This window comes from Phascolarctos cinereus, unplaced genomic scaffold, assembly GCF_003287225.1.
Source record: "Phascolarctos cinereus isolate Bilbo 61053 unplaced genomic scaffold, phaCin_HiC Scaffold_8;HRSCAF=390, whole genome shotgun sequence".
In the NCBI taxonomy this organism is placed as follows: Eukaryota; Metazoa; Chordata; class Mammalia; order Diprotodontia; family Phascolarctidae; genus Phascolarctos; species Phascolarctos cinereus.
Window position 1 is genome coordinate 30,536,522 of NW_027556291.1, and position 22,973 is coordinate 30,559,494.

Below are 22,973 nucleotides of genomic sequence, written 5' to 3' on the forward strand. Positions count from 1 at the left end.
TGATACTATCCAAGAAAGGGAGGCAGCAAGATGGCTCAGTGGATAGAGTGCTGAGCCTGGAGTCAGGAAGACCTGAGTTCAAATCCAGCATCAGACACTAACTAGCTGCGTGTGTGTGTGACCCTGGGTAAGAGTCACTTAACCTCAGTTTGTCTTAATCCACTGCACAAGGAAATAACAAACCACTCCAGTATTTTTGCCAAGAAAACCTCATGGACGGTATGGTCCATGGGGTCACAAAGAACTAGACACAACAGAACTAATAACAACAACATCTAAGAAAAGAGGCTTTGCGAAGGAAATTAAGCACAAAAACAAAACTGGGACTGAGAAACAAAGCTAAACTCCCAAGGAAGGAGAATGTATGTGCAGAGGACCACTGAGGCGAGGGCACTGAGGCTCAACTATTCCCAGGAATCTTTGGGTCTCTGAGAGGGAGGCACATTCACCCAGCTGAACAAAGTCCAACTTGCTGGGTTTCTCAGGATCATCGATGTCTTTCCAAATCCCATTTGTTCAGACTGGTACCAGCTTGTTTGGGAACACTCACCATGGCAGTTGATCAAGAGCAGCTCCAGGTCCTCTCAAATCCCTCCACCATTAGGAGACTGAAGTAGTGGAATGAGTCCTGGAATGAGAGTCCGGAAAGATTTTGAGCTCAGTTTTGGACATGGTGAGTTTAAAATGTTTATGAGCTATCTCATTCCAGATGGCCAATAGGCAGCTGGAGAGTTGAGGTCACTTTTCCTCTCTGGTCCTCAGGTTTCTGATCTATAAACGAGGAGGGATGGACTATAATCTAGTCACTAGATCAGAGGGTCTTAACCTATTTCTGTCATGGACCTCCTTAGCAGTCCGGTAAAGCTTATGGATCCACGCCCAGAATAATATTTTGAAATAATTGAAGGGAACATAAATTCCAACTAGAGGTTAGCGAAAATAAAAATGCAATTTTCCCCCACTTAAGTTCCTGGACCTCCTGAAATCTAGCCACATATTCCCAAGGGTTAAGAAGCCCTGTACTAGACTTCAAAGGTGCCTTCCAGATCTGCATTCTATGATCCTAAAATCTTTCCTAATTTTGTACAGAACAACTAGGTGCAACAGTAAAGAGAACTTGGAGTCTGGAAGACTTGAGCTTCAATCTTGCTTCAGTCACTTACAGCCACTGCTAGGAGGGCCAACATCTAACATCTGTCTGCCTCAGTTTTCTCATCCGTAAAATGGGGATAATAATAGCATCTACCTCACAGGGTTACTGGGAGGAACAAAGGGGATAATATAGGTAAAGAGCTTCGCAAAACTTTAAAACACTATATAATACTAGCTATTAGTATTAGTATTATTAAGAAGCCTCTACTCAGGGTCTTATGGGTGATGTTGCCACCTAGTGGAAAATGGTCGCAATAGGCAGTGAAGACAACAACAGTAAAGAACAGGGAATTCAAATAAACAATTAAAAAAAAATACACAGGAAGACAAAGACTGTAGGAAACATTACAAAAATGGTGACAGCAAGTCAAGGATGAAACCGCCCTAGAACTTGTTTCCAAATTTCAACGGCTGACAATAATACGGTTTGTTAGGAATTAATATGCATTAATGTAGTGGGTCACCTTCATTCATGTGGGGAAGTTTGATAGCCCACATCTGCTTCTAAAAAGCCATGAAGCAGCATACTTTCCTGCTTCCCTATCTTCGTTCATGCTGTTCCTTCCTCCTAGATGCCATCCCCTTTCCCCAACTGTCAAAATCTTATCCATACTTCTCTAACACTTCTCTAATAGAACTCACCATGTTTCGCCTGGTAATGACAAAAAACAATAACAATAGTTGTCATTTATAGAGCACTTTAAGGTTTACAAAACACTTTACATATGTTATCTCACTTGATTCTCACAATAACACCTTGAGGTAGGTACTACGATTATTCCCATTTTACAGATCAGGAAACTGAGGCTGAGATGGGTTAAGTGATTTGCCAGAGGCCAAATCTCATGCAGGATTCAAACTCAGATCTTCCTGACCCCAAGTCCAGCATTCCATTCATTGCACCACTTGATTACATAGTATATCCCTTACCTATTAGAACTGATAGAACCTTAAAGTTGGAAGAAAACCTAAGAGATAATTTTCCAGAAGAAGAAAACAGGCCAATTGCCCAAGGCCACAGAGCTAGGCAGCCACAGCATGACTCAAATCTACATCTCCTGATTTCTGGTACACTGATGTTTACATTATACCCCATATTATCTCCACCTAGACTGAAAGTTTCTTGAAATCAATCAGAGCATGTTAGGGCAGTGGAAAGGAAGGTCCCAGGAAGCAGGCACTGGTTTTCACTGGATCTCTGTACCCACAATGCCTCATTCACAACAGGAGCTTCATAAATGCCTGTTAGAGCAGATAGAGCGGTAAGAAACCTTGGAAATCATATAATCCAAATGCTGTATTTTACATACATGGCGCCTGCAGGCCAGAGAAGGGAAGTGATTTGCCCACGGTCAAAGAACTCGTTTGTGACAGAGACAAGACAAGCATCCAAGTCTCCTCCCACTCTGCTCTGTATCTCCTAGGAGCCAGAACAACATTTTACACATAGTTATTAAATGTCAACTCTTTCTTGGATAAAGAAAACAATGAATTATTTATTTAATTTTGTCTAGATACCTTTGGAAATTTTATGACACTCTACCATTGTGATGTGAGTATTCCCTCAGTTCAGTGGCACAGATCAAAACCTGCCTGCACCCTCTCATGCTGTATGACTCTCGCCTACACTCTTCCAGAAAGTCTCCAGAAAAGAGCCATTATAAAATTATTTCAACTAATGGTGTCCTAGATTATTTCAATGAAGCATTTCTACTATAAATGCATACTGCAAAATTTCTTTTCTTTATACATTTTGTTCTGACGTGACATTTCCCAAGTAATTCCCAAAGAAACCCCCTCCCACAACAAAATTATATCCCCCCAAAAAAAAATCAAGCAAAACTGCTTCAGAGCAATTGCCAACATCATCAGTGTAAGTTGGTGTCCCAGAGATGTCTGAATTGTATTTCTATACACAGCCTCTTTTTTACAAAGGTTATCACTAACAAAGGCACTAGGTGGCGCAGTGGATACAGCATCGGGCCTGGAGTCAACAAGACCTGGTTTCAGACACTAGCTGAGTGACCCTGGGTAAGTCACTTAACCCCGTTTGCCTCAGTTTCCTCATCTGTAAAATGAGCTGCAGAAGGAAATGGCAAAACACTCCAGGATCTTTGCCAAGAAAACCCCAAAAGGGCCATAAAGAGCTGGACACGAGTGAAACAACTGAACAAAACAATCACTAACAAAGGCTGTATGCTATTTGGGGACCAGCCTACCAAAGTTTAGAGAATTCATCAGCTGAGGGTTGGCAACTGGGAGCCAAATTTTAGGAAGGGTACTAATAAGCTAGAAATTGACCAGGGAAGAACAGGACAGTGAAGGTACACGCCCTAAGAGAACTGGGTGAAGACACTAGGGACATTTAGCCTGAATAAGAGAAGATTTAAGGGAGGTATATATATTGTGGAAGAGGGATTTAACTCATTTTAATTGGCCCCAGAGGGCAGAAGTGGGAGTTATGGGTGGAAATTTCAGAGGCAAATGGGAATGGACTGCTTAGGAGGTAGTGGATTTCTCCTCACTTGAGATCCTCAAGAACAGGTTAGATGCCACCTGTCAAATATGCCATAAAAGGGACGAACTAGATGGTCTTTCTGTGATTCTGCACATTTTTTTCAGCTATGAGACCTGAGGAATAATAATAGATAACATTCCCCCTTACATAGGGTTTTATACTGAAGTTTGCAAAAACCTTCACATATATTATCTTCTTTAGGGCTCACAACAACCTTGTGAGGTAGGTACTACAGGTACCTTATTCCCATGACTATTTATAAGCCAACAAACATCTTAAGTGCCTACTATGTGCCAGACACTGCTCTAAGGGCAAAGAGATTAAAATCTACATTGCTGGAGGCAGCATCCAAGCTGATGAAGGAGCCTTTGAAAAACCATTATTAAATCATTATTAACAAATGTAAAATCATAAGGAAAGTGTTCTTCCAATTTCCGTTTGACAATCTCCAGGGACAGAGAGCTCACAACTTTCCTAAGACAGCTTATTACACTGAGCCACTATCGACCTCCCTGGAACTTTTTATCTGTTGGTCTTTGTTCTGGTCTCTGAAATCACACAAAACAAATCAAACTCATCTTTCACACATCAGCTATGATGGCTGTCCCCCCCTCCCCCAATCTTCTCTTCTCCAGGCTGAGAATTCTTAGTTCCTTTACTTGATCGTTATAAGGCACAGTTTTAAAATCTATACTAGTGGAACACAAACTCTGACTGATCCTGTCAAGGTGGAAAGACTTTGGGGGTGGGCCTGGTGGCAAACTGTCATTTAAGAACTAGTCTAGTTAAGTTTAGAAAGGCACAGCATCAGGGGGCCCTCAGGCTGATGAATTTTTCAGTCACAGCCACTCTGGCAAACCATTTACCAGGTACCAATTAATCAGATCCTTGAAGGTGCAGGGGGGTGGGGGTAAGGAACTGGGCAAACAGTAAGCATCCTCCATCAACACACTTAACAACCTTCATTAATTTCAAGCCACTTTTACTAAAATGACAAAGGTAATTTGAATCTCTATTTCCTAAAAGTCCTCTCTTTCTTCAGTAATTTCCCCAGAAAAGTGCCGCTTAGAGAATGAGAGGGAGATGATTTTGAAGTGATTGAAGGTGTTTGATTATTTGTTTTCTTTTCATCCCAAAGCTTATGATTTCTTATTTGAGGGGGCTAGAGAAAAAGAATTAGGAGTGAACAAGCAACTTAAATCGCTATTAGAGAATCATGTGACTTGGGGAACAAATTGCCATTTACATGGAAAGCTTAAAACTTTGCAGATAAGCAGGGGATCTGATGAGAATTTAGCTTTTGTGGCACAATTATTAAGTCAGATGGTACTTAGTAAGATGACAAAAATCAACAAAATCACAATTTGGAGGAGGTGGGGTGCTACGGGAGTGGCACACTAATGCATGGTTCATGGCACTGTGAATTGGCCCAGCCATTCTGGAAAACACTTTGCTCAACTCTGCCCATAAAGTCACTCAACTGTGTATAACCTTTGATCTAGTGACACCACTGCTAGGCTTATACCCCAAAGAGACCAGAAAAAGAAGTATAAAATTAGCTCTTTTTGTTATGGGACCTTAGGTAGTTCTAAAGAATCTGGTTTTTTGTGTATTGTATATACTTGAAAGCAGGGGTTCTGAACCTTTTTTTTGTCATGGATCTCTTGAGCAGTCTGGTGAAACTCACAGGTTCTCTTCTCAAAATGTCTTTTTTTTAATAATTGAAGGAAATATTAAATTTCAGTTAGAGGTTTGTGAAAATAAGGATGTAATTTTTTTTCCTATCCATGTTCACAGACCCCAGGTAAGTAACAACTACGACAGCAGCAGCTGACAGTTATAAAGTCATTTTTAAGATTTACAAAGCACTTGACATGGATTATCTCATTTGAACCCACCACCTCCAATCTCTCTGCTGATGCTCTTGCCAAGTGCTAAAAAAGAAGGCCAAATGGGATTGGGTAAATGCTTTAGGATCCCTAACAAAACCAGATTTTGTGACACGTAAAACCTTTGGATTTAAGTCAAACAGCCCTTCCTATAGCTAGACAGAAAATATGAATTGGACTATTGGCAAGAAAAGAAGCTGAGAGTCTTCTCCCTACTAAGCAAACCTAGAGACAGGAAAGACAAAGAAGGATCCAATCTTCCTACTTTCCAGACAGACCTGAAACCATTCAAGAATGGGCTGCATCAAGCATTGTACAGGCCTGGAGCTCAAAAGTAACCGACCACAAAAAACTGGAAACAAAGCAAATGCCCAGTGATTGGGGAAATGGCTAAACAAATTGTGGTCCAAGAATGGAATGGAATATTACTGAGCTGTAAGAAATGATGAGTGTCCTCTAGGGCTATATCCCAAAGAGATCAAACAAATGGGAAAAGGACCCACACGTACAAAAATATTCATAGCAGCTCTTTTTGTGGTGGCAAAGAATTGAAAATTGAGAGGATGCCCACCCATTGGGGAATGGCTGAGCAAGTTGTGGTATATGAATGTAATGGAATACTATTGTGCTCTAAGAAATGATGAACAGGCTGACTTTAGAAAAACCTGGAAAGACTTATATGGTCTGATGCTGAGTGAAGTGAGCAGAACCAAGAGGACTTTATACACAATAACAGCCACGTTATGCAATGACTAAGATTGTTAAACTGAACCTTTCTCAGCATTATGAGGAGCTAAGACATTTCCAGAGGCCTCGGGATGGATAATGCTGTCCACATCCAAAGAAAGAACTATGGAAGTCGAATCGCTCTCACTTATTTTTACCTTCTGTTGAGTTTTGTTTCATCTTTCTGATGGTTCCTCCTACTGGTCTTAATTTGTACTTACAACTTCACTGATGTGAAAATATGTTTAATGGGTATGTAAATGTAAAGCCTATATCGGATTGTGTGCCGTCTTGGGGGGGGGAGGAAAAGGGAGAAAAATTTTCAACTCAAAAGCATATGGAAAAAATAAAAAAATTTAAATTAAAAAAATAAAATAAAATAAAAAAAAGAAATGATGAGCGTGATGAACACTAAGATGCACGGAAAGACTTAAATGAACTGATGCAAAGTGAATTGAACAGGGCCAGGAAAATAATATACACAATGACAACAACAATGTAAATGGGAAGAAGAACCACTACCATACAACATTTGAAAATGAATGATACAAAATTATAAAGAACAAGCTTGGCTGGCAAAGAAGAGACATGAGAAGACACTTGCTCCCTGCTCTTTTGAGGTGAGTGGGGGTGGAATCCATGGTTGTGCAACATCACATGGAATGGCAGATTTTTTCAGGATATCAATCAGTTTTACTGGTGTTTTCCCCACGTTCTGCTTTTTTGTTATAAGGGATGGCTCTCACACAAGGAGAGGGGAACCTAAGAGACTTAAAAACATAAGACCTCAATAAAATCTATTTTTAAAAGGAATCTACCAGAGGCTTTGGTTCACCTGTGCCCCATTTTGCTTGCTGCCAGTGTAAGAGCTTGGAAGGCCTACACACCTCACAGCATTTTTATTCTATTAGAATATTGTTGAAGGTACCCAGTATGCATATGAAAGTCTTAACTGAAGCAGTTCACTATAAACTGTGACATACACTGCAATATGTTCACAGATCATAGATTTAAAGGGGTAAAGGATCTCAGAAGGCCCAGGTAGCACTAGAAACAAGATTTTTAACCCAGGTCCTCTGATTCCAGGGCAGCTAGGTGGGTCAGTGGATAGAGCGCTAGGCCTGGAGTCAAGAAGACTCATCTTCCTGAGTTCCAGTCAGGCCTCAGACACTTACTAGTTGTGTGACCCTGGGCAAGTCACTTCACTGTTTACCTCAGTTTCCTCATCTGTCAAATGAGCTGGAGAAGGAAATGGCAAACCACCCTAGGATCTTTGCCAAGAAAACCCCAAATGGGGTCACAAAGAGTCAAACACGACTGAAACAACTTAACAACAGCCTCTGACTCCAGAACCACATTAAATGATGTGATGTAATTTTTTAAAAATCTTAGGCTTTATGTTCTGGAAGGGACCTTGGAGAACCAGTCTAACCCCAGTATTTTGCAGATAAGAAAACTGAACTCTGGAAATAGCAACTTACCTAATCAAGCTCTGTTTTATTTTATACCTATAAAAGCTAATTTTTTCTGGCATAGTGTTTTGTTTTAGAAGGAGATTTTTTGTTGTTTTTTGTTTGCTTCTTTGTTTTGGAGAAGGAGGAGGGCAATCCCTATGATTTCACTACTGTAGGGAACTTCAGGTGTGGAAATCTGACTGCTACAGCATCTCACTGTAAGGCAGCATCTTGGAGAGTCACCTGGGGCACTGAGAGGCCAAGCAGCTAGGAGGAGGTCACACAGCCAGTAGGACTGAAAGGCGGGCCTTACACCTTAGTTTTCCTGACTCCAAGGTGAGGCCTTTAGACACTACAGCACTCTGCCTCTCACAGAGGTAACAGTCATCCACTAATACACCTTTAATCACTATAATAATAGGATCCAATGCTTTTAGGTTTAAGCTGACTTACTAGGACAATGCGCCCAATTTACAACTGGCTGGACATTAATATGAGGTCGCCCCCCTCCAAATGCATTAGATATTATCAAAGTACAAGAGCAGATTAAACAGATTAATATTATAAAACAGCTGGATTAGTTGGATTTTGGAAAAAACAAACCCCATTGGATATGATTAAATGTGCATTTGAGTGTGCTACCTTGAAGAGATTTGCACACAGCACATACATCTCTTGTTTCTGGCAGAGGGAACAGGAACAGACAAACTGGAAGGCAGCTCCTTTTCCCTCTTCCTGTAGTTGTTTCAGCCTTTGGGTAGATTACAATAAAGGCTATCCAGGGGGAGATGGGTACCCTAGTCCTCCTCCTTCCCTCCAGGAAACCTTCTACCCTGATCTAGACAGGAAGGAGAAGACCTCAGGATGCTTTCAGGCACTGCCAGGACTTGGGCCCCATAAGCCTAAAGGCTGAAGAAGTCCAGCCAATGCTGCCACATCCTTAACTCTTGGTGAGAACTGCCTTTCTTCTCTTGAGTAATAACAGTGCAGACTTTGGCTTTGTCCAGAAGGACTATGGGACCTGTAGGCCAGAGGCACATCTGCTTCATCCAAAGAGCCATTCAAGAAGGGCCTAAACTACCTGTTTTTATAAGAATCCAAGTGAAGACAAGAGTCTCTTTCGGCCAAAATATGTTGACTAGAACATGGCCACAAACCTAGCGCTGAGTGAAGAACAGGCTTTGACTCCTAGCTCATCTTAAAGCATATGCTGGATTATACTAGTCACACTTTTGATGTTCCCAGCATGGTTTATGTTTTAGAGGGCTGCTTACTGCCTCCTAGTTCTTCTCCTTGACCTCTAGTCACTGCCACCATGTGTGGTTTCTAGTTTGGTTAGTAAAACATGGTGGAAAAATGATCAAGAAGTGCAGGAACAGACCTCTCCACTATGCTATTCCCGAGTGTTAACTTTCTCTGAAAAAATATTTATTTAGAGCAGAGGTGCAGGGTTTACTCTGGGGTCTGTAAATGTGGGTTTTTTTAATATCTTGATATCTATATTTCAATACAATTGGCTTCCTTTGTAATTGTATTTTATTGTATGCATCAAAAACTTTATTCTGACAAAGGTTCCCTCAGCTTCACCAGACTGTCAAAGGGGTCCAGGACACAACAAAAGCTAAGAACCTTTGATTTAGAGCAACAAAACATAAGTAATAATATAACAAGCCACAAATAGCAAATGAGTCAAAAACGAAAAAACACTTCCAAGCACAAAGTATTATTTCTTACCAGTAATGAAATTCCCATATTAATATACTGGAGTAAGTTCAGATGACTCCTCAAGCAAAGCCCTACTCCAATGCCTCAGTGGGGCATGTGGCAACGACAGTTTCTTAAAGGCTATAACAACTGAGCACAGACTCCAAAGGCCCTACACCAAGCTAGGAAAGCTTCAAGGATGGGTCCAGGGATGCATTCTATGCCTGTCTTCTGAAGAACTAACTAAACTCAGTTCTAGTTTTCGAAAGAACTAACTAGACTCAGAAAGGCTCATCGCCATGTTGAAGCAGGATCATTTCAGTGACTACAACAATTCCCCCAAACCATCTTCTGAGCTTTAGGAGTAAAGGGGTTGCGATCTTACTTAGTGGAAGAAAGAGCCACACCAACAAAACCCACAGATACCTGAAGTATAATCCTACTTCTAAAGAGTCTCTCCAGAGATGCAGTGATAGTGAGGCAGATGCTGAGGAGGAATTGTCGTTCAGTCGTTTTAGTCACATCTGACTCTTCCTGACCCTATTTGGAGTTTTCTCGGCAGAGATACTGGAGCAGTTTGCATTTCCTTCTCCAGCTCATTTTACAGATGAGGAAACTGAGGTAAACGGGGTAAGGGACTTATCCAGGGTAATGCAGCTTGTAAGTGTCTGAGGCTGGATTTGAACTCATGATGATGAGTCTTCCTGACTCCAGGCTTACACTCTATCCACTGTAGCGCCACCTAACTGCCCAATGAGGCAGGAGGCCCTTGGTCAAAGTCCTGCCTCTGACAAACACTGGTCCTGTGACACTGAATGAATCACTTTAAGTCTTGGTTCCCTGGGTAACTTAACATTATAAATGGCAAAGCATGCACAGCTTTACACTGGTTTAGTTTCATCATTTGGGGTTCCCTATAATAATAATACGACAAGTCTAATTTTTTTTTAAAAAGTTGTTTTTTCTTAAGGCCTTTCCACTATTTTGGTCTTCTCTTCTTAGGCCGATACATAATAAGTCCTACTGCTTAAAAACAACCCAAGTCCCACAACCACCCACACCAGTGCTACCAGGCCACTCACTAGAAATTAAGATGGCTCAGCTAATTCATTTATACAATGAGCCACTTGGACCCAGATGGCCCTCAAAATCCTAAGAACTACAAAGGGTTTTCACAAAGATCGCTTTCTGATCCCACTCAGGGGTGTGCTGGTAAATGTTTAACAACAGCTGGGAGAGCAGGACATGTAGTTCACACTTTTAAGCTGTATCCATACTATCAACATTTTTTTCTATTGCTTTCTTAAGTGTAGACAATCAACAAATGAGTCAAGCTCTGATTTGTAGCATTTGCTGATTTGCAAGGTGTATGTGTGCTCATATTGAAAACTGAACAATCAGTTCTCCTTTTCAAGCTGGCTCCAGTACACCTGTGATTATACTATGTACAACTGATGTTTTGCAATCAAGTGTAGGGCTTTCCTTTTTATCCCTATTAAATTTCAGTTAGTTCAGTTGTTGTTCACTGTCGTTACCTACAGAGAGATTGTTGGATTTGGATACGACTTTTTAGTTCTCGTTGTCAGTTTCCTGTACCTATACACCTTTATCCAAGTCACTGATTAAAAAAAAAAAAGTTGATCAGAATTCTGAAGTACTCTAACATAGACTTTCCTCTAACTTGAAATTAATCTAGTAATCAAAACTCTTGCTATTGGGTCATTCAGTCCACCAGTTTGACCCACCTTCTGGTCCATATCTTGCTGTCTTATTAGGAGATTATCATTTTGCTAATGCTCAAATATAGTAAATACCTCTGAAATTCCTCTGATCTTGATGCAGGGGAAAGAACAGTGGGACTTAGAGTCAGAAGACCTGGGCTCAGTTCCCAGCTCTATCACTTTCTACCTATGTAACATTGGGAAATTCACATTATCTCTCTGAACCCCCAGTTTCTTCTTCTGTAAAATGAAAGAGTAGCACTAGATAGCCCTCTGAGGTCCTCTTCCAACTCAAAATCTAAATATAATCTTATGATTCTCAAACTAGAATCACAGGATTTTAGAACTGGAAAGGGATGTCATTTTACAGGGGAGGTAACTGAGATCTTGAGACAGGAAAATGACTGGCCCGAGGTCACACAGTAAACAGCAAAGGTGAGGCAGAGCATTAGGCTTTCCAACTCCAAATCCACAGCCAGAAATGAGAGGGGGAGGGGAGGGGAGGAAGCAGAGAGAGAGTTCAATGTCTGTCTGCTCCAGCTGTTTCTAATTTCTTTCCTTGCTGTCTCTGGTGAATGGCTCAGTGACTCAGCATGATTTGGTTACCTGACTTTTTAAAGGAACTGGATTATTTTGCCATCAAACCAAATATATATGGAAGTTACACCACTGAACATGACTCTATTCCAAACCAACTAAAATAACCTTAAATTTTTTTCACAACCGCAAGAAGCTTACCAACAGAAATTTTAAAAATAAGAGCAAGCCAAGTCTTGAGCACCTGTACTGACAGGGAAATCAAGAGACAGTATTAATACATATAATAGAAATCCACAAATTACTCCAAACTTCGTGTTTTACTCAGCAGTTCTGATTCTTTTCCCCAGCAGAATGTCTTACAAGTAGCTAAACTGTAAGGAAAGGGGTGGCACATTGGTTTGAAATACACTACTTACTGTCTTGAACATCTGGCAGCAGGCCCCTTGGCCTCCAAAGTGATCAGACATAAACCTCTTTAATTAAGGCCCTTCCTGGCTACTTAGCTATGGGCTCTGAAAAAGCAGACCCAAATCTGGGCTAATACATCAAACTATAACATACAGTCCTTTGAGTTACTAAGAAACTTAGGGGCCCCTGTGAGGAACTCTGGAACTTGTGCCCTAAGTTGTACCAGGTGCATGAAGTCTCCAAGGTAATGTGGTGAATACCTCAGTGGACCTGGCTTACCTTTTCTAGACTGAAGATTGTATTCCACAGATTACACTTAAAATCCTTTCTAACCACAGTGCAAAACTGTAATCTTAATGCAATGACCCTGTAACAGCCCTCCTGTCCTAATATCACAGAGAGTGTTAACTGTACTGAACTTTAACTATACTGCATCAATATTGTGAAATTGTCACTAGTGAAAATAGGACCTAACTGGATTTTCAGAGTGGATTTGTACCACAAAATAATTTTTACATGCTATCCCTATACAAAGATTATTATACTGACCCATTATCAGTAACATATGTACTTCTGAGTTGTTTTTCATTATAATCAACTAGCAGGTTGCAAGGTCTGTGAAGACAGACTATGTATGCTTTCTCTTTCTGTATTCAACAGCATCTAGAGTGAGTCCTGGCACATAGTAAACATTCACTAAATATTTGATGAAGGAATGAATTAATCAACAAACATTTCTTGGAGATTCTACTTCTGAAAGATACTGTGCTAGGCAATACCAGGATGACAGAGTACCTGCCCTTGAGGGCAATACAGCTGGGAATACTATACAGCTGAGGAGGAGGGGGAGCAGAACATACACATAAAATGAAGGAATATCTCTGAAAGGTTGAGTGGTCAAGAAAGACCAGAAGGAAGGTATCCTAGAAAGAAGAGTGCACTTTGATAAGTGCAAAGGAAGGAGATGAGCATTTAAGGTAGAGGGACTGGGGTGACCAAAGGCTCAGAAAACAGAAATTAGAAGGAAGCACAGGGAAATAGTGATCAAGAAGACTAGAGAGGGAAGTAGAGAGGTCAAATTATGGAGGACCCTGAATGCCAGACTAAGGTATTGGAGCTGTAGGCAACAAAGAGCTCTAGAAAGTTTCTAAGCAGAAGATAATCATATGCAAAATTGTGTTTTGAGAAAATTAATTGGGAATTGGTGTGTAGGGTGAACTGGAAGAAGAAGAGAATAAGGGCAGAAATACCAGTTAAGAGCCTAGTCTCCTTTGTAACTGAAAGGGGACCTGGCCAATAAGGGCTCCAATAAGTAAGCTGCTAAGTGGCCAAAACAAGCCTGTTCTCTCTTTCTGGCCTGACTGCATTCGAGTGAGGGAGATATGTTGTAAGCCTGTGGATAGGGAGAGGCCTCAGCCTCTCCCCACTCGGGCAACATGAGACCCATGGATATAGACCTCTATTCTTTGCCTTTCTTCATTTGTTTTTAAGTAAAGGAGCATTAGAGACAGCTGCAGCCTTGTGAGCCGTGAAAGTTGGGAATGGCAAGCCACCAGAGATCTGGGAGCCATTCTATGCCAGATTATGCAGCCAGCCAAGATGGCGAGGAGTGAATTCTTGAGTGACCGGTTTGACTCAGGACAGATGAAAGGTGGCCAAGAGAGAGCTATGGCCATTCATCCATCAGCTATGCCAAATTTTGAACTTAGTGAGATTAATGCTGTGTAGAGACCCCACTCTCAACACAAACCAATGACATAGAGGAGAGTGTGCCCAGAGATGTACTTCTGTTCTTGTTGTTTCTTTGTAGTGAATATCTCTTTGTAAAAGTTAATCAACATTAATTGGTTAAATTAATCACAAAGAGGTGGTCCTTCTCCTTGCCAAGGCCCGCTTCTCTACTTGGACCCTTGAACCCATTCCTTCTTCTCCGCTTGGGGAGCTTACCACTCTCTTCCTATGTACTGGATACCACCCCCCCCCCACCCCCATCCCTTTGCTCCAAAATTTCTTCTTCCTATTAAGGGCTCTACCATGCTCTCAGCCACTCAGGTTTCAGATTCACAACCTCAGAATCTTCCTGGACTCTTCACTATGCCTTCAATCTACACCCCCCTCCCATATCCAATCAATTGCCAGGCTTTATCCATTCTACCTCTACAACATCTCTCCCACTCATCCCTTCCTCCCCACTCAACACAAGTAATATCCTAATTCTGGCCCTTATCATCTCTCATCTATACTATTGCAATAACCTCCTAATTGTTTTCTCTGCTTTTAGTCTCTCTCCTCTGGGGAAGATGGATTCATCCTCCCCAGAGTTGCTGAAGCTCAGATCTGACCACATCACTCAGCCTGCAGGGTAAAACATTTAACCTCAGCCTGGCATTTAAATTCTTCCTTAGCATATCCAGCTGCCACGTCTCTTTCCATTCTTATTACCCATTCTTTCCCTACATACGCTACACTCCAACCAAACTGGCCTAGCAGCTGCTCTGAGAACTCAACACTCCATCTCCCCATCTCTGTGATCTCACACAGATCTCACCCCATGCTTTGAATGCATTCACATCTCATCTCTGCCTCTTAGAATCCTTGGCTTCCTCCAAGGTTCAGCTCTATGAGAAGTTCTTCTTTACTCTACCCCCAAGTGTTAGCAGTGTCATAGATTTAGGACTAGAAGGGATTTTTGAGGTCATGTTTTCTAACCCTATTTTGATAAATAAAGAAACTGAGACCGAGAGGTGAAATAACTTGCACAAGAATAACCCAGGTAGCAAACAGCATGGTCAAGATTCCAACCCAGGTCCTGTGACTCAACATAGCACTTTCCACTGTACCACAATGCCTCATTCTCTTAAATCCACAAATGATCAGATATTTCTTTATCTGTGTGTGCTTCCTGCATTCCTTCGTAGAACCTAAGTTCCTTTGGGACAGTCACCTTGCTTCCTTTTTGTCTTTGTATATCCAGAACCTTGTACATAAAAGTGCTTAATAAACTCTCTACAACTTGCTAAGGAATTCTTTCATCTTAGCATATATATGTCCTAATCTGAAACTCATAATAATATCTCATATGTTTATGGTAAATTAAGGTTTAGGATGCACTTTCCTCACCACAACCCCATGAAGTAGGTAGCGAAAGTGTTATTATACCCATTTGACAGATGAGAAAAACTGAGGCTCAGAGAGGTAAAGTGACTTGACCATGGTTAAACACAGTTAATAAATGTCAGAGCCAAGAATCTGAACCCAAGTCTTCTGGCTCCAAACCCAGGGTTTCTTTATTTTCTTTGTGTCCCCAGGACTTAGCATATTGCCTGGCACAGAGTAGGAGCTTAATAAATTCCAGTTGACTGACTGTTCTTTCCCCTATGCCACGCTGATAAAGGTGAATGTTAGAGGATGGAGGGGAGAAACCATACTTGTCAATGAAGTTTGTATCCTGAAGGCAAATAGTTTACTCTTATAGTGTTAAATGCCCTTCTCAAAGACTCTTCAAAAGGGGCAAGGGACTACTGCTACTGCCACACCTCATTTCTATCAAGCTTTAAAGGTCAAAGTGCTCACCTAATACGAGCCTTATGAGCCAGGAGACGTGGGCATTATTAGCCTCATCTTACAGAAGAGTGCCAGGATTGGGACTGGAAGAAATCATAGGGAAGGGGCTCTAAATTTCTTCATTTCATAGCACTTGAATAGAAAGGATGAAGGTCACTTGAGTGTTTCTTTCCAGTGTGTGCCATATGGCAATTATCAAGCAAGTATCTGGGGACAGACACTTGGTTTGAAAGCAAGCAACTAATTGCTTTTGCCTAGTAGCCTCTTTTAAAATTTCTTCCCTAATTCTCCTAAGTAGAATACCTGAGGATCTATATTATGCTGTAAACAAAATCAACAGCCTAAATGAACTCGAAGGTTCCTTAAAGTCCAGACCAGAATTCTAACCCTTCCAAGCTAGGTGAGCCTGGGCAAGGCATGTCACTTACCCCTCTCTGACTATTTCATTATGATCTGTAAATTGGGGATAATGACAGCATCTACCTTAGAGTTGTTCTGAAGTTCAAATAAGGTAATGCATATAATGCACTTTACAAAACCTTAGAATGATATATATGTGTATATGTATGCATATATACATATATAACATAGGTGAGATATATACATGTACAAAATAAATTTGAAACATGCAAAGTGATCTGTATATGTACACAAATACATATATATATGTATATGTATTGAATATATCATATCCAAGGTGATATATAGTTTATACATATATGTATCTGTATGTATGTGTGTGTACATATATACTAAGATAGATAGATAGACAGATAGATAGATAGATATCTTACCTTGCATGTTTTTAATATATTTTGTATATATCTACATATATATACACACTGTCTCTCCCAGCCAGACTGTAAGCTCTTTCAGGGCAGGGATTGTTTCATTCTTGCCTTTTGTCCCCAAACTCCAGCACATATAATAGATGCTTAATAAAATGCTTATTGATGGATTCAGTTATTGAGAAATATCAGCTAATATTATTTTTCTTCCTGCTCTAAACCCCATGATCCCATGTCAAGCTTTCTAATGTGAATTATACTGTTCTATAAAATCTTTTATAAATACTTCATACTGCCTTAGTTGGATAAGAATCAGCAGCCTCTCACCTCTTTTACATTATGGAAGGTCAATTTCTACATCCATATAATGAAGAATTTTGTCTTTAACAGTTACACATCCTATAGAAATCTTCAGTACATGCTCTGGTTACTCTGAATCATAGGGTCTGCAGAGTAGAGAATTTGGATGAAACTATAAACCTCTGGAAGTCAGTAGAGGTATGGACATCAGGAAAAAATATAGAAACATTAATGTTTTTCAATTGTTTTCTTCACCAAATGCAAAAGTGATTAAGAATCCTAAGTCACTGGCCACCATTGCAGGAGAATAATGTGTGCACAGGTAAATCCTGAACAGACGCAATCATCTACACCACTATCATCATATACTCTTAGCCTCCTAACTCCGAAGCTATTATCGAATCATGTTTTACCATTTTTTTTTTAGGCAATTAAGGTTAAGTGACTTGCCCAGGGTCACACAGCTAAGTAAGTGTTAAGTGTTTGGTCTGAGGCTGGATTTGAACTCAGGTCCTCCTGACTTCAGGGCCAATGCTTTATCCACTGCACCACCTAGCTGCCCCATGTTGTACCATTTTTAAAGAAAAGAAAAGGACATTCATTTAGTCAACAGCCAGAACTATGAGAAATAGGCCAGCACATGCACTCCATTCCAGTGCTTATCATTGTCTCTTAAGGACAAAGGAGTCCTCTTTTCGGGAGCACTTTACAGGTAACCATTTTCAGATTCCATAGGTTCAGAGCTGGAAGGGATCTTGGCAGCCACTGAGTCTAACCCTCTGATTTTACAGATGAGGAAAACAGGTTAAATGACTTGCCTGTCACAGGGTCACAGACATAATAAGTGCCTGGGGCAGGATTTGAACCCAAGGCTCCCTGTCCTCAAGTCCTTCACACTATGCTGCCTCTCATTTGGAGCACCCTACATCACAAAACTTAACAGTTGGAAAGGCCCTCCTCTTGCAGATGAGCAAACTGAGGTCCACAGTCACGAATTAAAGGACTTGGCAAGATCAACTAGTAAGTGGCAGAATCTGGATTTGAACCCAGGTCTACCGATTCCAAATCAAATGCTCTTTCTAGAGAGAATAAGCAAGATGCATCATCTTGTCTTTACCCCAAGAGAGGTGATTTTTCAGAGCCACACCAAGTTCATATTCCATCCAATTTCAGGCACCAGCATTTCTAAGTACAAAAATAATTTCCTTTGAAAGCTGTTAAACTCAGTCCTAGGCCTCTCCACAGTAATTGTAGAGACCACTCATTACAGTACCTATGCAAATTTACTCTGCTGTTAGGCTTGAAAATTAAAACAGCAAATTTATTGCATAATATTGAATTGCATTCACAAACATAACAAGTAAACATTTCATATTACTGAATTACTTACTATAACTTTTATTATAAAGGGTGAAAAACAGAAATACAGCAATCAAATTTTAGAAAACAAAAAGTCAAAATGAAAACCTACAAACTTTTGTTGAGATGTGCAAAGCTCATGTAATGTCACAGGGTTCACAAACACTGTAATTTATAAATAAATCTTTACTCTAGCTAGAAGGTATTTAAAATTATATTCATAATACCTAGTCTTTGACTATGAAGGATGCTTTTTCACGATAAAGAGGGGAATAGGATTGTATTCTTTGAAAAACATGCATTTTATTTAAGCACAGACCTCAAATCTCACTTGTAAACAAATATTTCAAACCTCATAAACAAAAGTTCCATAATAAAAAGTGTCTTTAAGTTTTCAGCATTTAGTGGAGAAGAAAAGAATGTTGAGTAGAAATGTTGCATTTTAAGAGAAATTTTTCATAGAAATTTTAGAAACATTAGAATCCAGGCCTCCATTGGAGAGAAGGAAGGGAAAGTTAAGGACAGAAAGGGATAGGGAAGAGGAGGAGGAGGAGGAGGAGGAGGAAGAAGAAAAAAGAAAAGAAGAGGAGGAGAAAGAATAAAATGGAAAGGGTTAGAAAAGTGGATTAGTCAAAGACTGATTAGAAATTTCAGACTGTCATATATGGTTTATTCTTTTGACTTTCTCCTGAAGCGAGACTCTTTAAAAACAGAAGAAGAAAAAAACACTTTCAAAGAAAGCAGAATCATGCAAAGAAAAGAAAAATCTGTCATTTTACATTGTGTCAGAGGGACATGCCTGAAAGGATGAAAAAATGAGGCTCAGCTGACACTTGGAGGTATTCTGCAAACCCTAAAGGAGAATGAGGAAGAGAAGTTGCTGTTCCTTCATGGACGCTCTTCTTTACCAAGGCTCGGTGTGACTTGTCCCAGCTAGCCCCAAGTGATGGGCACAAACCAAGCTCTCTGAAGCCATGAGACAACACTTATTTCCTCCTGTGGGTCAGAACAGTAGCAGGGGCTTTGGGACAAAGCTGCCCCAAAGCACTCGGGGAATTTCAAAAGCTTGCCAAGAGGAGGAACAAGTCCATGAAATCTTCTTGGATAAGAACAGACGGTCAAGAAAGGATCTCCCAGGGGTAGGTAGGTGGCGCAATGGATAGAGCACCGTCCCTGGAGTCAGGAGGACCTGAGTTTAAATCCAGCCTCAGACACATAACACTTACTAGCTGTGTGACCCTGAGCAAGTCACTTAACCCCATTGCCTAGCCAAAAAAAAAAAAAGAAAAGAAAAGAAAGGGTCTCCCAGAAGAACTAGAGAAGGGGGTAAGAAAGGAAGGTACAATTGTGAGGGAAGGTTCAGAGGGGGAGGATAGCTGATTGGGAACTGACAACTAGCAGATAACTAGAGTTTTAGCCAAGAACTGGCCAATCAATCTCAGTTAAGTGCAAGAAACAATTGGAATGCTACAGGCTAATTTCACAGGGGTTTTTTTAAAAGTTCCCAAACAAATGAATTCCCTATCCTTTGGATTTATTTTGATCTGAAGTCTGAGGACTCAGATTTTTTCCAGTTACTACCTATGTGACCTAGAGTATAGAAACTATAGAAAGGCAGATTTAGGATCACTACAAGGAAAAAACTTCCTAGGAGATTTAACCCAAAGTGTAAAGTAATAAATAGGATATTTGTAAAAACAGAGAGAGTGAACCAGAGGCAGTGTGGTATAGGGGAGTCAGAGTATTTGGGTTGAAATCTTGTCTCTGATGCTTAGTACCCATGTGACCTTGGGCAGGTCATGTAAACTCGATAGTCCTCAGTTTCCCTACCTGCAAAATAAGAGGGTTGAATTAGATGGCTTCTCAGGTCCTTTCCAACTCTATAGCTAGGATCCAATTCACAGGTTCCCCTTCACTAGAGATCTTCAAAGGCTGGATGACCACTTGTCAAGGAAGTCACAGAGCAAATCTGGGTTGAGATATGGGTTGAATTAAATGGCTTCAGATGTTCCTTTCAACTTGTAGATTCTGCACCTCAGTTCCCTCACAGGTAAAGTGAAGGCATTAGACCTAATGAATTCCAAGTCCCTTTTTCAGCCTGAAATCCTATGATCCTATGACATCCAAGAAACAGCTAACTCCCATGGTATCACAACAGAACAATGGTCATCTTCCATTATTGTTTTATTGTTGGGGCAGGTAGGTGGCGCAGTGGATAGAGCTCCAGCTCTGGAATCAGGAGGACCTGAGTTCAAATCTGACCTCAGACACTTGACACTTACTAGCTGTGTGACCTTGAGGCAAGTCACTTAACTCCAACTGCCTCACCAAAAAAAAAGGCAAAAACAAAAAGATACTATTGCTTTATTATCATTAGTATAATCTGAGTGATAAAGGCAATGTCCTCAAATACAATGCCACTTTGAGAAACTAATGAAACCTTGCAGATTAAACTGACTAGTTAAGAGTATAGAAGTCGCGTTTAGTCTCCTGAAGTCAAACACTAAAGTGCCAAAGAATGACTATACTAGAGACCATTTATTGGGAATGGAGAGACCTAGAACGGACTGAAACACGTAGGAGGTTTTATATGGAGAGATATAGAGATATACAGAAATATATTGCAAATTACAATACAAATATAAAATAAAATTCCTGCCTGTGTCCATACTTCAAGTAATCAAACAACAACATTTTTAAGGGTCTACTGTACACCAGGAATTGGGCCAAGCACTAGGGAACTAAAGACAAAAATTAAACAATTCCTGCTTTCAAGGAGCTTAAATGTCATCAGGGAGACAACATGTGCATATGGAAGAAATACAAAATAAATATAAGGTTGTAAAGAGAGGAAGGCCAGCAGTAGTGGGAGAGGGGGATCAGGAAAGGCTTGATGTGTGTGGCAGGGGGAAATCTGTGAACATAGGTGGGAAAAAATTCAGTTCAACAAATATTTTCCAAGTGGCTGCTATGAACTGTGCTTGGTGATAGGAATAGAAAGGAACTCACAACCTAATTGGAGGGCAGAGATAAAGATGTGTGGACAAGGCAGAATGTGATAAAAGAGCAAAAGAACAGTCCAGACAACGTACTCTGAGAAATGTATCTCAATAAGAAATAACCTCAATAAGCCTTTTGGGAAAATCATGGAACTGAGAGTCAGGAGACCAGGGTTCTAACTCTGGCTCTGCCACTAACTGGAATGATCCCCTTGGGCAAGGAATAATGATAGTGATAATAATAATAGCTAACATTGACATAGCAGCTATTATGTGCTAGACAGTATGCTAAGAGCTTTACAAGTATTATCTCATTTGGTCCTCATGACAAACTTGGGAGATACGCGCTTATTACGATCCCCTCTGGACAGATGATGAAATTGAGGCAAACAAGGGTTAAGTGACTTGCCCAGGGGTCACACAGCTAGTAAGTATCTGAGGTAGAATTTGAACTCAGGTGTTCCTAATTCCAGGCCTGCGCTCTATCCACTGCACAGCCAAGTTGCAAGTAAGTGATTTCCCCTCTCTGGGCCTCAATTCTAAGGTCCTTTATAGCTCTGAAATCCTTTATTTCTAGAACTGGATGGTGTTGGGGCAGCACAATTGTTAAAGAATGGGAGACAGTCAAAGATGTAAGCGTATGAGGCTGAGGACAGTGACATCATCAAGGGAAATAAAGACCTTGGGGGGGGGAATAGATTTTTGTGGGAAACATGGTTAATCCTGTTATGGACATGTTGCACCCCAAGTACCAGACATACACTCAGGCAGAAATATAGAACAAAAGTTCTTAGGGACACCTGGTGCCAAGACAGATGTAGAAGCCATTTACATAGAAATTACAATTGAATCCATCAAAAAAGATGAAAGCATCAAGAGGGTACTTGAAGAGGGGGAAAAAAAGGCCAAGGATACATTAAGGAAAGGAAAGGGGGTGGCAACTGGAGACAAACAGGTAGGAGAACAGAATTCAAGCACTGTCTACTAAGCATATAGATAATTGATAAAAAGGAAGTTTCCCACACACACACCCCAAGATATTTATCGCAACACTTTTTGTGGTAGCAAAGAACTGGAAAAAAGTAGATGCTCATCAATTGGAGAATGGTTAACAAATTGTGGTCCACAGATGAATTGGAATATTACTGTGCTGTTCGAAATAATGAGCATGGTGACTAGAGAGAAAAATGGAATTCTTAGATGATTGGATGCTAAGTGAATTAAGCAGAGCCAGGAGAACAACACAGAATATGACTCTGCAACAATGAAAAGGGAAAGAACAACCATCATAACACAGGGGAAACCAAATGTCTCCAGAACTCTAAAGAACAAACTTGGCCCCAAAGAAGAGATATGAGAACCCTCACCCCCAGAGGTCAGGCTCCACAGGTGTAGAGCATGGCACAGAACATCAGACTTTTTCTGATGTGTTAATTGGTTCAACTGAATTTTTGTTTCTCTCTGTTTCCTTTTTTTCCCCTTTCTTTAAAAAAATTCTTTGTTATAAAGAATGGCTCTTAGGGAGAGGGAAAGAAACGAGATGTAAGGGGAAATCTAGGTGATGTAAAAAATGAAGATATGAATAAAAATCTATTTTTAGAAAATTTCAATGCCATGGAAGCGAACGCAAGAAAAGGGAACTACTTAAAGTGACAGATGCTACACAGCAATCAAGGTGGACGAAACCATAAGCATCTGTAGCTTTTAATAAACTAAAGTGGGAAGAATGGGAAGGGAAATAAAAGTTGGGAAAATCCTTATAATGAAAGTGCTTTTCAGTGAGTAACATCATCACCATCAACGAGATATATATATTATATATATATACATATATACACATACATGCATAAA

At 40.4% G+C, this 22,973-nt stretch overlaps 1 long non-coding RNA gene across 7 annotated transcripts in view; it reads right to left on the bottom strand.

Moving 5' to 3' along the window:
* The window catches only part of LOC110199992 (uncharacterized), a 115,416-nt gene that overhangs the window by 86,351 nt on the left and 6,092 nt on the right, over window positions 1-22,973 (bottom strand). For 5 of the 7 annotated variants that reach the window (XR_002322136.2, XR_013483737.1, XR_013483739.1 and 2 more), the window contains 2 exons: window positions 2,463-2,572; window positions 551-628 (listed from right to left, as the gene is read on the bottom strand). This is a non-coding gene — a long non-coding RNA (uncharacterized LOC110199992). The remainder of the gene's footprint in view (window positions 1-550; window positions 629-2,462; window positions 2,573-22,973) is intronic. The other 2 variants (XR_013483738.1, XR_013483736.1) reach the window with 1 other exon arrangement.